This window comes from Brienomyrus brachyistius, chromosome 7 (assembly GCF_023856365.1).
Source record: "Brienomyrus brachyistius isolate T26 chromosome 7, BBRACH_0.4, whole genome shotgun sequence".
In the NCBI taxonomy this organism is placed as follows: domain Eukaryota; kingdom Metazoa; phylum Chordata; class Actinopteri; order Osteoglossiformes; family Mormyridae; genus Brienomyrus; species Brienomyrus brachyistius.
Genome location: NC_064539.1, coordinates 10,257,561 through 10,273,923, shown reverse-complemented (window position 1 = coordinate 10,273,923; position 16,363 = coordinate 10,257,561). Strand labels below are relative to the sequence as shown.

General features: G+C 41.5%; 1 protein-coding gene across 3 annotated transcripts in view; it reads right to left on the bottom strand.

Annotated features, from left to right (window-relative positions):
- Positions 1-14,462, bottom strand: part of csgalnact1a (chondroitin sulfate N-acetylgalactosaminyltransferase 1a) — a 45,578-nt gene extending 31,116 nt beyond the window's left edge. The window contains exon 1 of one of the 3 annotated variants that reach the window (XM_049018829.1): positions 14,343-14,462. The gene's annotated coding sequence lies outside the window, so the exon portion shown is untranslated. Of the gene's footprint in view, positions 1-12,858; positions 13,829-14,342 lie in introns of those variants that run through there. The other 2 variants (XM_049018827.1, XM_049018830.1) reach the window with 2 other exon arrangements.
- Positions 14,463-16,363: the final 1,901 nt, after the last annotated feature.

Here is a 16,363-nt window from a genome sequence, read left to right as displayed (position 1 = left end):
TCAAATCAAATAAGATGGGCACGGCAGTCACTTCACATCTGAACTGATACACAAATAAAGAAACAGGATGCCAGGCTTTTTTTCAGAGGAAGAACAGCTTCCCAGTATTCTAGCATGCAGCTGAAGCCGTCCAGCAGGGCCGCCCTCAGCAGAGGAGAGAAGCAGGCCGAGCGTGGAGAGAGCGTATGCGTGTCCGCGAGCTCGTGTCCGACGGCATGTGCCCAGTGACTCGCCGCACAATCTGCCTTTATGCGTGCTCAGCGAAGACCTGGCTCACCGAAACGATCCCTTACACTCGCTCCCAATGCAGAGCTGTGCAGCCTACTGGTCCAAATGAAATGGGAACCTTCAGAAATGTTTGCTACTAAAAAAAGCCAGAGAAAGTTTTAAAAAGGTATAGCTATTCACTGTGGTAAAAAAGTTTACAGTCTCTGATTAAAAAATATTCTGCTTGATCAATTATCGGGACCTGCACAATAAAAACAAAACAGCAAACAAAAAAACGAAACAGAAATACAATCCAGGGTGCTTACGTGTGGGAACACTTTATGGATCCCCTAGTAAGATATCACATACTTCCTGAAAATAGGTTATTGTGTCCTTGGCTAAACACTAACAGGGTAGTACCACAATGCAGTCACTCAGTTTTCCATTAATCAAGATCTTACTGGCGTTGTTCCCTGTTTCTTACTGGAAGATTTATCCCTTAAGGACCTGGAGGAAAACAACGTTTTAAAATTCATCAATGCTTTTTTTTCCATTGGTGCTTTTTTTTTTTTCCCTGAGGCGAGTTTCCAAAGGCATGGGCGTGACTGGGCAGAAGCGCTTTCAGACAGCACATGAGAAAAGGCCGAGGCCACTTATTCACCGGCACTTTTGGGATTTACATGAGCAACATGAGCTTATATTTATATATGGGAAGCCAGATTTCTGCACTAAACCCTATTATGTTAGGAAAAAAACAAACATGAAAACAACACCCATAGAAGTTCATGTCTTTTCAGAGTACTGGAGTGCACGATACTGCAATTTGATCATTTGTGACCTACATTATAATAAAGGATAGAAGATATCACTTAAAATCTCCATCCTGCTTTCTCATAGTTAGGTTCTATTTATCTTTTTAGCCGCGGCTGCTTTAATGGAGGGGCGGCGTGGTGGTGCAGTGGTTAGCACTGTATGGGGCGGCATGGTGGTGCAGTGGTTAGCACTGTATGGGGCGGCATGATGGTGCAGTGGTTAGCACTGTTGCCTCACATCTCCGGGACCCGGGTTCGAGTCTCCGCCTGGGTCACATGTGTGCAGAGTTTGCATGTTCTCCCCATGTCGTCGTGGGGTTTGCCCCGGGTACTCCGGTTTCCCCCCGCAGGCCAAAGACATTTGGCGTTACCACGTTGCCCATAGGTGTGTATGTGTGAGTGCCCTATGATGGACTGGCCCCCCGTTCTGCCTTGTGCCCGTAGCTTCCAGGATAGGCTCAGGACCCCTGCAACCCAGAAGGATAAGAGGCTTGGAAAATGGATGGATGGTTTAATGGATAATATGATGTGTGCCAATTACACATTTTTTAACTTGGATACAACCTTTGAGATTAGTTAAGTTCTCCCCAAATGAGCTTGATGGGCCTAATGACCTTCTCTCATTTCTAAATTTCTTATGTTCTTAAGCTGGCACTGAACTGTTAAATGCATTGGTGTACCTACTGCCAAAATATCCACAACTCTCATCAGGATAAGTGGATGGAAGATGGATGACTGGATGCAGAGATTGATCGATGAAAGGACAGAAAGATTCCTAAAATAGGCAGACTGTGTGTCCCGTTGTAATGTGCCCAATTTGTACAACAGTTTGTACCTCTGGAGCAGATAAGAAAATATGCAATGGCTGCAATGTTCTTTTCTGGGATCTGGAAACTTTATCATGGCATCGTTCCTCAGATTCATGGCCAGAAGACTATTTAAAAGGAGCCAGTAATGCATGCATGCACCAAGGTAATCCTTATATATATAACCGGGTATAGCATGGGACGTGTCATAGGGTTAGTTACCTTGGGATATTGGGACACAATGTGGACATGTATCAGTCTGTCTCTAGCAGATGTTAGAAACAAAGTAACAGAAAATTGTTATCCAATTATCCAGATTGTGCAAAAAGTCAATTGGATGAAACGCACCATGTCGGTGCCCATCAGATGCGGCAACAGTTATGACATCTTACAAGCCAAACTTCACCATATATCTAGCTGTACAGCTCGACAGTACAGTCACTCTTGTCCAGTTGCTGTCCACTTGCACACCCTGTGTAATTGTGCTAATTGACAACTTTGCACGCTGATTTGGTTACATGAGTAACTCATGAAACTGAAATTGGGCGTGTCAGGGATCAATATTCAGGGAGATTTAAGCAAACAAAGTTTGAACCTTTTTTTTTGGGGGGGGGGGGGAGGGGGCTATGATTTTGACTGGCTATATTTACCTTAATGTAAGCTGCATAGATGTGGTCCTTATATTGTTTGAAAGCTATTGTCCAGCTCTATAGATTGAACAAATAATATGCCATCCCCATTTGAATAATTATTACGTAGAAACGGACAAAAGTATTTAAAATTCAATAACAAGAAAACCTGTATTTCAAAATTGTTCAATTTTTACTAAATCTATATCATAATGTCATGAACATCTCCAGAAAATGTGGTCTTTGGTTTTTAAGGTGTTGTTGAGATATCTTGACTTAAAGGTAGCGTCACGTGGTTCCATATCAGTAATGGGCCTTTTTAATGGCAGCCAAACTGACATGAAATAGTATAACAAGCATAAGTAATAACATTAATTAAAGTTACAAATGTGCTACAATAAAATTTAATGGAAGCTTCATTAATGTCATTGCAGACACCTGTACTACTGAAAAGACCCACATGGCTAGTGTTTGTTTATTTTTGTTAGTTTTCAGGTTTTTGACAAATGAAGGTCCTTTTTAGTAGGCCAGTGTCTAGTCAAAAGTGTAAACTAAAGAGGAAAATAAACTATCCGCCTGGGTCACATGTGTGTGGAGTTTGCATGTTCTCCCCATGTCGTCGTGGGGTTTCCTCCGGTTTCCCCCCACAGTCCAAAGACATGCTGAGGCTAATCGGAGTTCTTAAATTGCCTGTAGGAGTGCATGTGTGTGTGAATGGTGTGTGAGTGTGCCCTGCGATGGGCTGGCCCCCATCCTAGATTGTTCCCTGCCTCGTGCCCATTGCTTCTGGGATAGGCTCTGGACCCCCCTGCGACCCAGTAGGATAAGCGGTTTGGAAAATGGATGGATGGATGGATGGATGGACTGTACCATTAATTCTCTTTCTTTCAGTTACTTCAGCAATATTGTCTTTTTATTCATTTTTAATAATAATTTAAAATGTTTTAATTTAAATTATATTACCACAGCTAGTTCTGGCAATAGTTGTACTGTAGTCATGAAAAATAATAACCCTGTACCATGTATTGATCAATAACTGCTATTCTGCTACTGCTAACAGCATTGTAAAGAATTGCGGTTTTGATACACACTTCAGATGAGTAGTGATATCTCAGCAACAACTCAAAAACCAAAGGCAAAATTTTCTGGAGATGTTCAACACATTACGATCTAGCTTTAGTAAAAAACTGATCCATTTTGAAATATAGGTTTTTTGTTATTGAATTTTTAATATTTTAATCAGTTATTACATAGTAATTATTTATATGGAGATGGCATATTATTTATTCAATCTATAGAGTTGAACTAGCTTTAAAACAATATGAAGACCATTTCTGTGCACTTTGTTTGCTTAAATCTCCCTCAATATTGATCCAAGACTCGCCCAGGTTCAGTTTCCTGAGTTATGAGCCACTCCCTCATTTTGAGGGTGTTGCACACGTCACCGTCATATCCATATTTAGTCATGCATCTTTATGTTTGTGTTTATATCTGTTCTAAAATGAGAGCATATTTGGTCACTGTCTGCATACTGCAGTAGCTCCATTACTATAGTTAGGCAGGAAATGAAGTCACATGAGTCACAGCATCCTCTGAGAGGAACTCCCACATGCCAACAGCGTGGATCCATTTCAGTGGCATCTATAGAAAAACAGTGACTCATACCAATAACCTCTGACCATGTGCAACAAGAGAATCACTTCCTTCCTGCCAGAATCAAAATCAGAATCTCTTATTTTCTAGTACTTCTGAAATACCGGAATTTACCTTTGATCATCCGGAAGCTGCTCGACTCGAAGACTTACAGAAGTGCAAAAGGAACATTAACAAAATAAATATTAACATGACGGGAATCACAACTTGTTCTTACTGTGTTGAATATAGAAATTATTGTATAAATGATACAGCAACATGCACATTTCACAACAGAACAAATACACAAATAATAGGTGCACGTGCAAAATATAAGTATTGCGCGGCTCAAGATGTACATTTGATGCTGTTTTCCTTTTTTTTTTTTTAGAGGAAGGGATGTTTTCATTCCCGAAGGGTATGTTCAGGGTGATGGTGCTCACAGACTGACAGCATTCCACTCCATTGACAGTGGTACCCTCCATAACCAATAGGGCGGTAACCCTGAGGGATGCTTTCTCAACTCAACTGGCAAGCGGCAAAACCGGGCAGAAGAAGCAGCCTGAAACACTCACCGATACGCCACTGAAGCAAACACTGATGGAGGAAGAACGGAGCAGGGATGATGATATATATGCAAAAATGTAAGAATGAATAAAGAAAAGCAAAAGAAAAAGGAGAGAAAGTCCATAAAGAAAACGTTCAGAAAAGTTTCTGAGATCTCAGATGAAAAAAAAAAACTGTATTGTCTTTATGGAGCCATTCGGCAACTCGAAGCCAAAGGCAGTGGGGTAAAATGCACGCTATGCAGTCTCTGGGCCCAGCAGGCCTGCACTCTAGGATTACCAACATTTATTCTGTCACCATTGTGACTCTAATTAAGATTATACACACACACACACACACTCCTGAGTCAAACAGAAATGGGTTTTGGGTTATGGTTTGTCACAGAGAGAGAGAGGCATTGTTCTTTTATTTCGGTAAACCTCTTTTTGAAGCATGTCACACGATGTGGCCTCTTGTGGGCGGAGCCTGCATATCCATTATAACCTAACAAAACTACAGCTAAAAGCAGCCCGGGGGACCAAATTGTTTGTCCGTTATAAGCGAAATTCCGTTATATGCGAGTCCGCTATATCCGATGCTTTTTCTGCATGTTCTTAAAGGCGCACGGCCGGAACCAGCGGACCCCATCCATTATAGACGATATTCCGTTATAAGCGAGCCCATTATAACGGGATTTAATTGTAATATCTAAGCAGCAATATCCATATCTCAGTTGCTCAACGATAAGGGATGGTTGTGTTAAACTCTGACCCAATATCCACAAACAGGATTCTAGCATATGTGCCATGAAGGTCCAAATGTTGCCAGACAAAATGTAGAGTCATGTTCACAGCGTTGCCCACCTACCCACTGGCCTTCAATGCTAACTTCAGGCGAACAAGATGTACAGCAGTAACAGTTTTTGGGCAGCAGAGAATCGAACATTCTAATGTTTTCATTATCACCAATGTTACTGTAATGGCTCTATAGTCATTAAGGCAGGTTATTTTATCCTTTTTTGAACAGGAACAGTCTGGCACCGGGGACTGGGACAATAATCTATTGAAAATATTGGTGCTTTAGTGTAGCTGGAGATACAGAATTAGATCCTGCTGCCCTTTTGCAGGTTTGCTTCTTAAAAAGCCTTAACATAACCCGTTCTTTTCTGTTCTATAATGACACTTTATTGATCCTTTGTGGGGAAATTCTCTTTCCACGTATTCTTCATAACACACAGACACATAGGCGAGAGCACGCTTGGCAGCTACCTGCAGTGGTACCCATGGAGCTGGGGGTTAGGGTCCCACAGTCATGATCATTCTGCCAAGGCTGGGCTCAAACCAGCGACCTTCCAATCACAGGCATGGAGGCTTGTTCTGGGAGACTGCTCCCATACTAAGAGCTATGTTAAGAATTCTGAGGACTTCTGACAGGTGTTAAATCTTCTGGAGAGGCTGAGTGAGAGAATGTGCATTGCTGTTGACTGGGGAACAACAGCTCATCTCGAGTGTAACATTTCTGAGTCATGGAGTCATGAGACTGTCATGGATTAGGTTGTGTTACAAATCTACTGTAAAATGTGTTGCGGTTGCCTGGTGGAAAACGATCAGGATGAATTTGAGGGGATTTCCTTTTGCAATCTGTAGCAGTTTAGAGAATTTTTCAGACAGACTGACAGCACTGGTGATGACTCATTGTTCCTTGTAAAACCTTACTGGTTTAGGTCTTTGTCATCACTGCTCTGAGCTGCCTCTTCCACCATGTGCTTTTTCTATTATACAGCATCCAAAGTGCCGAGAGATAAGCTTGGGGTTAGAGGGGGGCAGGATCAACTAGCAACCCTGGAGCAGCAGGAATGAAGGACCTTAGTCAAGGGCAGAATAGTCAGACAGTTACAGGCAACCTTCCGGATATGGGCGCTGATCCCTTTCCAGCTGAATTTGACTTGTGAGTATTTGATTTCAAATTTCCCACATTCGCAGAAAATATTCAGAAACAACTCACTTGCCGTTCTTAACTTCTTCAGTCAAGTCTGAAAGGTGAGCGGATTAACTTGAAAAACTGGATCGCCAACATTTCATACCATTCTCTCCAGTGCAGTGTCTCTCAAGTACTGTGTGCTTTACTTTCCTGTAAAGTGCAAATTTGCAGAAGTTACAGCTAAAAAGGTGTGTCAGCATTTGTCTTTGATAAGAACCAGATTTCACAGAAAGCTGATCCCAAATCTATCTATCTATTCATTTATTTTACATTTTTTGCTCAAAATCGGCACAGAACTCCTGGGAATTCCAGAGCATTTCACAAACGGCAGGATCTCGCTCCTCTATCACCAAAGAACGGTGAGCTGATGGGGTGAGCCCAGGAGCACTCCAGACGGCTCAAAAGCTAAATGGAAAGTTAGCACACGGTTTAACTAGATTTTGTAGCTGCAAGCACACCAGCAGCCTACACACAACCAGCAGTAAGCCACAGTTAATTGAATCTCCATATTGTGAACTTCCTGTTAATATAATACCACAGGGATAATAGTTTCCATTCTCCCTCATGATCACCATCACTGTGATGAGGTCAGCGCTGGTGAAGATGCTTATTGTGTTGAGCAGTATTCAGTGCTACTATAGTACATATGTCTGCCTACTGTGTTAAGCAGTATTCAGTGCTACCATTACATACTCACACTAGCAGTATTCAAATTTACTATTTTACTAAACACATCTGCTTACAGTGTTCAATAGTATTCAGAGCAATTGTGCTACATACATCTGCAAATTGTGTTAATCAGTGTTCAGTGGTATGGTATGTGTTAAGCAGTATTGTGTGCTACCCTGATGGCAGATGGGCCACTAAATGGAACACAGAGGAGGGGCCTGGGGCACTTTGATTTTTCCAGTGGTCCTCAGGTAAGTTTCCTTTATTACTCCTCATTAAGCCTTCTCAGCTAATCTCAGTGCCAAGTCCCAATGAAATCGGCTGTAATTCAGGTAGCATGCTAAGCTTTTAGTGCCCAGCGCTGGCAATGCATTCCTGTATTTATCAAAACAGCCTTTTCTTCCCAGCCATTGGTTCCCTAGCAGCTTTAAAAAAAGGACACACTGCAAATGGTAATCCGTAATTAAGGAAGCCATCTCGAATGAAAAACACTCTCTGTGACATACATACATTATTTGGTTTCAGAAAACAAACAAATGATTCAATAGTTTCAAGGTCATTGTGTTCCAACAATTATAAAAAGATGACAATGGAGGACGTGATATATAATTACAGCAGAAGCTCAAACAACTGCGACAAGCCCCAAAGGGATTTCACAAGTGATTTTTTCCCCCAGTAAATTCAATAAAAAGAGGAAAAAAAATTTAACTTTAGTTCATCTCAAGATTTGACTGATATTTTAATAAAGTTTCCTTTTTAATGTATATATTAAATTATTTATATACTATTATATATGATCACATATTATGCACATTATTCACTATCTATACTTTTTTTTGGGGGGGAGGGGGGCTGTACATGTATAGCTGGTGAACATGCATAGAGAGCATATGTAACATAACATTAAGTCATGTAACAGTGCCATCTACAAGTGGGAGTTCTTAGCCAAGTGGGACGTAGCCAACATGGTCCTGCAACACTGTACAATGGCCAAGTCATGTGTGGGTATTTAGACCAACTGACAGGCCTGCTGGTAGCAGAAACACGACATTCAAGGCGTCTGCGTGGATGTGATGTGGTGCCTGATAGAGCCAAGCCAGGCACAGAACTCAAAGTAGATAAATGGGAAAGAACATTTGATAAAATGGGAAGAAAAATGAAAGAAAAGCAGAGAACACCAACAAGACAGACATAATCTCACAAACAATGTGTATAGACTAATGTTGCTTGTTAGGACATTAATAAATGAACTGGGCTCTGAATAACATCAATGATTCACATGACCATGTGTGAAACATGAGCGAACACATTTCCTGGTTACCTCATTCGCCTCAGATTACTTGCCTCTCCTAAACGCCCTAGGAAGTGCTGGGCAGACCCTCTGACCAGACAGAGCAGAAAATCCTTGTCCAGGAAATAGTGCGAGAATTTGGCCAACTCGAGACCCTGCAGAGAGCTCCAGCAGGCAGCATGCCTTGACATCTGGAGCCAGAATTGAGTCACAGCTTGGCAATGGGAGCCCATGTACATACATGGACCCTTGGTACCGTATCAATGGGCATACAGGGAAGGCGCATATGAGCACAGAGCTTCAGTCCTACACGTGATCATATGCCTGGACTGAATCGTGATGATTATTTCACGTCTTAACATTAATACCATTGGACCACTTTTTAGCTAATTTACAACAGCAGCCAAAAGGCTCTTTCGATCACAATTTTAAAAGCTTATGGAAAATATGAGCAGATTAATATGGTGAAATTTTATACTGCTCTTTCTGAATAAAATGGTTGCTGGTTTGAGAAGCTTTGGTAATATCTAGGCAATACAGTTTAAATCTCGTAACTGGCCCCATCAAGAACTGACCTACAGAAGATCTAAAGCAGGGTTCCCCAATTATGGTCCCGGAGGGCCTGTCTGCAACACAGTTTGCAGATTCTGCTGCTCAGACACACCTATTAAAGCTGGCAATTAGCTGATGAGCTGAGTACGGTGCGTTTGAGTGCCAGTCGCTCAGAAAAAAAGTCATTCCTGCAAATGCAAGTGCAGTGCGAAGCAATATGGATGAATATGTACATTGAGTTGTACTTTAATGGAACACTATTTTGTGATTTTCTTTTGTTACATTACTCACAATTAAAGCTATAAGACAAAAATTGGTATTCAGAACCACCACCAGACAAATCCATTTTCTTGTGAGTGATGGACAGTGATATTACACAGAGCTCTGTGTACCGCCTGCTCATCAATGATGTTAATGCTTCCTCGGTTATGTTGATTATTGATTGGTCCACTCAGAAATGGAGCTGACTGAAAGTAATCAATAGCTGGAATCAATTTAGAAAGCAAAAGATCCTGACAGAAGCTTTTCTAAAGAAAATAGGAATATATTGGATATGTTCCTCCAGGTTGATGCTCTGTTAGCTGTAGTTTATAATAGGCTAAGATGGCCCTAAATGTTAGTTTTTTTTAATGGAGAGATTCTTCAAAGAATTCATTTAGGCATGTTCATCTGAATTTTCCTACTCAAGGCTTTCTACTATTAAGTAACACAAAACAAAACAAAAAGCCAGAGGCAAAGAATACAATGAAATATAACGGAAAATCTGAAGCAGAAAATAACATAATTTAAAATAATCGTAATGATTGCAGTTTTATATTTGCAAAAAAAATAAATAACTGAATATAGTTACATCAGACCTCATTTCTTTTTTCTCTCAGAAGATGAGAAAATATGTTTAAAAATAATCACATTTATAAGCAGAAGTGTGCATCAAATCATGGGTCAGGATACGTTGATAGCACACGGGCTGCTGAAGAAGGGGACAATGTAAATTACTGCCTGGATGGAGGGGGTCCCTCGTGTGTGAATACTAAAGCCTGTGAGCAAACTAGCGGCTGAGCAAGGTGACCCAGAAAACCCAAAGGAGCCCGGGCAGAGCACCAAAGACCAGCCAGCGCCTATAAGTGAGGCAAGGGCCCACCTGGGCTATGGCTATGACGCGAGGGGGAGGGGCCCTAGCGGGGCAATGATGGATGGCACCGCCTTTTGCTGCGTAGGAAGGAGAGAGCCTGCAACTTGAGTTACAAACCCTTCCTGTTAGCTCCCTGGCAGGAGCTTGCTGCATATTTAATGGAGGAGAAGTGGAGATGACATGGCACTTTGGCAGCATCACCCACAGTGGTCAGGCTCTTCCAGATTCACGGCTCTGGCTGATTAGGGCAAATGAATGCAAGGGCAGTAATAGGCAGAGGCCAGCAACTGTGTTATTAGAGGCAGCGAGTAAAGCAAGAACAGACAAGGAACCAGTTTCCGGCTGAAAGATTAACACTCAAAACATTTTAAGGAGTGTGCTTATCTTGATCAAAATAGCTAGCATTCAAACGCATGTTAAAAAATGCTCATTTGTGTATATTCACAAGGTCTCTCCGTACATATATACTTACACAATACTGTGCAAAAGTCTTAGGCCAGGCTGATTCAAATCACGGTCCTCGAGGACCGAAAACTGCTCATTTTCCAGCCTTCCTTTTCCTGTGAAACAGGTGTGAAGTCTCTGTGGCCAATCAGAATCTGTAATTATTTGAAGATTTAAATAGCCCTGTCAAAGAAAATGCTTCAAGCTGTTTCTCTGGGCAGCAAGTGAATATTTGCTCAGACGAAAACACTGTGTTTATATTAGAAACTCTGCAAATGAACACAAACACAATGAAAAAGTAACAAGTATTTCTGCTGTTTTCCAAAAGGTACTGATATCATGTTGGATGGCTACAGGAACACTGCACTGGTTCCCAAACTTCTCCTCAGAGGCACCCCAGTCATTCCAGTGGTGAAACTTAAGTTCATTAGTTGAACAGGACGAGGCACTGATTAGCAAAACATGGCATTCTAGTGCGTGAGGGAATAAGTACATGGATATAACTGGACAGTGAGCACAAACACTGGGATGACCTAGGGAGAGTGTTTCAAACATCAACGCTAAGAAAACTTAAAATCATGGTTTCACACCAACTTAATGAAAATTATAACATAATTTTCTTTGACAGCCTAAAACTTTTGCCTAGTATTATATGTGTATGTATACATAGTATGTATACTGTGTGTGTATGTGTGTATATGTATATAAAAACAATTGCACAGAGACAATAAAATATGTGCCAAAGTCTTTTCCTTCACAGTAATAGTTGAGGTTATTTTACATTCTCAAGATTCTCAACTGCTAAAAACAAGAATACTGTGTAAAGGAGGGGAGAGGAACAAACAGAGACATTGATTCTCAATGGTATTTATCAAGAGCTGTGTGAGAGAGGGGGAGAGGGCTGATTCTCAATGGCCTTCAACAAATACTCCGTGGGGGGAGACAGAGATGGGTTCAGGCCATGAACGAGTTATATGTGTGTGTGTGTGTGTGTGTGACTGAGAGAGAAAGAGAGAGAGATGACGCTCTCTGTGCACTGACACTCAGAATTGCCCTGATGGTCAGACCCCACCGGCAGCTGCAGACACTCGGTGGCCAGGCTACATTACCCAGCAGCCCCGGCAGTTGCACCCACACTGCCAGGTAATTAGGGCTCCGAAAAATGAGCAGTTCATCTCTCTTCCGCTCGCACCCCATGATTAGATGCCTTTCTGAAACACTAAATTTAAAATTGAATTGCATTTCCCTGAATTCATCTCCCGGTAACATCGTGTGCCATTCCTCAAATACACAAACATCTCCCCCGCATCTCTCAGTCACATACCCAAATCTCATATGCAAAACTTTCACGTATGAAACGCTGAATTCAGATAAAGCAACATTTCATTTTTTTCCAAGTTTGTAGATATTGCTGGATGTGAGCATTTTGTATTTATAATAATACTGTTCCTAAATAATCTATGTGTTCAAATACAGCTGACCCCAAGAAATCTATTAACACATATTTATCAGAATTATTAAAATGTATTATGCTTTTATGCAAATTTACTTTTCGCACTTCTAGAACTATATCGTTTCCTGCTGAGTTCAGGTTAAGTATCTAGCGAACAGCACAGCACCTATCATATAGCCTATGGGATGTAAGCTACAGATAACATACCTATGTGTTAAACCATGACCCGACTGACATTGATTGGTTTCCCTAAAATAATAGGCTGGGCACAGCAATCACAGGCATTTCATTTTAAACGACACGTGAAAATAAAAATGCTTTCATGTCAAATTTCTGACAGGATGTATACGTGAGATGAACATGTGCTATGAATTCTGAACTCAAGCCTAATATAGTTATTCATTTGCCCCCTTCAGGACAAAAATCAGTTTACTATAGACTGGAGCAGATCACGTTATATTTCAGCCGCTGAAGACGGTATATGCGTCTAGCAGATGCAGTTCAGCTCCGTATGAAGGCACTTGAAGGTGGGGAAACTCAGAAGGCACAGGCAGCCTTTGGAGAGGAAACTTCCCGAGCCTGATCACACAGCGCACTTCTCACCCAGATCCTGAGCGCCACTTCAGTCATTTCATTGCTAGCACTCAGACACCACCAGCCTTACAGCTCCGCAACACCTCGCACCCCCACGGGGGCTCCGCTTACCTACGGCCGGCCGCTGGCGAGCACTCCTGGGAACAGGCAGAGACGCCTGCGTGTTTTCGCCTTTACTCCGTCCAGCAGTCTTCCGCGCATTACTGATATTTCCCCGCGGACGAAGCGCGGCGGTGCGGTGCCTTGCCCCAGGAGGGATCTCCACTCTCTATTTATCATTCGCCTCCCTGAGTTTTTCCGAAGTCAGGGAAAGAAAGCGAGCGCTGCTCCCCATTCTTCATCGAGCTGCCCGGTGTAACTCTATCGCGTCTCAGCCTGCGAGTTCCTGGCTCCTCCCTCCCCATCTAATATAACGGCTATGTTGTTACCTGAAACAACCTTCTGTTCGCTTCAGTTTACTTAAGAAATATTCACTAAAATCCCAAGTTTATCTATTATATTGCCGTCCTGTTCATATGCTTTTTGAATCGCGCAATTCATAGTTTGAAGGCTACATTGAATTTATAATCATGGTGACTATAGTGTCATTCTAGGTACATTCATTTTACCATCATCTGTTTACATTAGTGTTGTCACTTTTGAATTAAATTCCGATAGACTGTCCCTTACTAATTTTAAGTAATTGAACACCAAGTTATCAGTCTTGCGTGAGTAGTGCTGATGCGCAGATCTCTATCAATGTAAATATGCTAGGCTTTTAATTCTTTATTCTCACCTCAAGCCAGAATCCAAGAAATAAACACACCAAGCCTATGAATTAAGTTAGCGGCTATATCCCTACCTAAGTATTCGCTTAATTTTATATCCCGTAAGAGCATTTGATTGTCCTCCTTTCGGCGGGGTTTATACTCCTGAAAAGGGTTGACGACTCGGAGCCTGTCCGCTTATTCCGTGCTGTCAGGGCTGCACCGTCCCAGAGGGAATCCGGTGCTCCGGGCTTATCGCTCCTACGGCATTTCTCAGGCGTGCCCGCTGCTGCCACCTGCGACAAGTGAAAACCCAGCCCCCGTCTGCAGCCTTGCAAAAGCGCAGGAAAACGATCGGGGACTAAGAGACCCTTGTTCTGCTGGCAGTCTTGTTATGTAGGAGGAGTGTAAACCGCTGCTTTTTCACAGTGCCTCTTTCAGTCTTTAGGTGTTGCTAAAATGATCTAAAATGGAGGAGTGCCAGACAGCTATTTTTATTTATTACATCTCAGTTACAAATAATCAGCAGTCGATATGACCTTGAAAAGTCTAAATAGCTTCATCAGGGTACGTTCTTTTGGACAAGCGATTTTTGAATGCAATTTGATGAATTAAGAAAATGAAAACCCTTAAAGCTATTAACTGAAAATTAAGTACTATAACACGGGAAAGAATATTTCAGTTCAATACAATCACATTTACTAATGCACAAGTTAGTATTTTTGAATTCTGTTTCAATATGTGTAATATGTCTATACTGGTATACAGATTTAGCTGTATAAACCTTATACTTTAGCATATCAGCATCTAACAGGCATATAATCAGCCTCTTACAGTACTGTCTGGCACCTGTATGTTGCGCTGCTCCTGCAGACATCAGTAGCTGTCATGCGCGCCGCTGCATAGTCTTTAAGGGAGCCCCCTGGCCCGGGACACCCTGGCTAACAAGCATCCAAGGGGGGGGTTGTGTCAGCCAGAGGAACCCAAACTGAGCTGAAGGCCTGAGAAGTTTAAGAGAAAATTGGTGCTAGAATGTCGTCGGAGAAAGTTAAAGCAAATACTTCTTAACAAAAAAAAAAAAAAAACACCACCGAACTTACCTCCCACTTACCTGTAGTCTGTACCTGTGTGTCTCACGGTCCTATTCCCTTAAAACATGTCACTAAATTACAAAGTTACTTTTTTAAGCTTAAGATTTCCAGAACATCAAAAAAATGTTTTCCAAACAGAAAATTAATGGCTGAAAATTAATTTCGGCATACGTTCAAGTGGGAAAACAAAGCTAATATTAATAGACCGCATATTAGTTTAGGAGAATATGAGTAATGAACCATTTATCAGTTTTATAAATGAAATTATCAGTGTTTTCCCCCAAATACTCATTTTTTATCCCCTAACATTATCCGCGGTCCTTAATTGCCACGTTTTGCTTTCATTCACCCCGGTCAAGCGACTATCCAATGCAGATAGTCCCACACAGGATACGCAAAGCCAGCTGAGCATGCCGGCTTACTGAAAGGGAGCTTGTGCGTGCAGCTAATTTGGTGCTCACAAGAGTGCCCCAGCTGAGTGAATGATGCCTTTCAGCAGGCTGCTCAGGTCTGCTCTCCCTGAGGACTGGCCTGCGGCAAGCTCAGTCACAACGGCAGACTTTAAAGCAGCAGCGCCCGCAGAAGCAGCTCAGGCTTGAGCTGCATGCATGTGTGACCCGTTCCGCTGACTTGAATGTATCCTGGGCCGGGTTTTGCATCTTGGAATAAATGTCTTCTCCATTCTCAATGGGGCAGTTTGGGGACAAAAGTACTTTAGGTATTATTGTGATTGTTAAGTATACCTTGATTGTGGAATTGATTTAAAAATCATTTAAGCAATACCAGTCTAGAACAGTTGTAAATATTAATGTGGGATAACAGGAGCCTTTTCCCTCAATTGAAGAGAAAGACATAATAAAATCCCCACGTAACAAAACCATTGTAGTTCGTGGACCTAGGTTGGTCATCAGCCCTAAAACGTTATTTTTTTTCCTTTGGGTTTTCGTTTTCTGGTTAACGTTTATGCCATAACCACAGGGTTGAACACCTGAAGGGTTGGCAGATTCAACACAAAGGTTTGAGCCTCCATTAATGATAAAAAAATAAAATAAAAAAAGATTGTCACAGGTGCTGAATTAGAGAGAAATCAAAAAAGAAAGATGCAAAATAGAAAACGTCATTTTGGCGATGATAAGATCCCCAGAGAAACGTCAACACTGAATCAAAGGAATGCGCTCGTCTACTTCAAAAGGAAATACATTTCTAAAACATTTTAACAAGCAAAATTCTGAGAAACAGGGATAAGTGTTTTATGTTACGCTCATGTAAATATGCAGCTGGTTTTTGTGTTAGGTTTCAAATGTTACATTTTAAAAAACAAAATTCCTACATTATTTTGGTAGCCATTTGGTTCACTACATGGTGTTTCTAAATTTCAAATCCTGTAAATTTCTGCCCAACCGAACAACTCAGTATGAAGAGCATCCGTGTCTGAATAAGTGATTATAAAAAAATGTATGAACCATTATACTGCTTAGGTACAGTGACACCCAGTGGTGAACCTCATAACTTCAAGGAACCCAGCATGACAAAACGGCGTCTGAGGTGCTAAGCGTTCAAATAAAGCGTCTAAGTGCTAAGTGTTCAAGATGAGGGAGGTATGATTACAGCTGGCATTTAGTTATGCACTTATATATTATATTATATTGTACTGATTTTACAGACTTATAGATTTTACAGTTTAACCCATTAAACACAGAAGAATCATGTTCTTTATTTTTAAGCCTCACAATAAATTACCAGAAAGCTCAACTGTCAAGTGCATCCCACAGGACTACG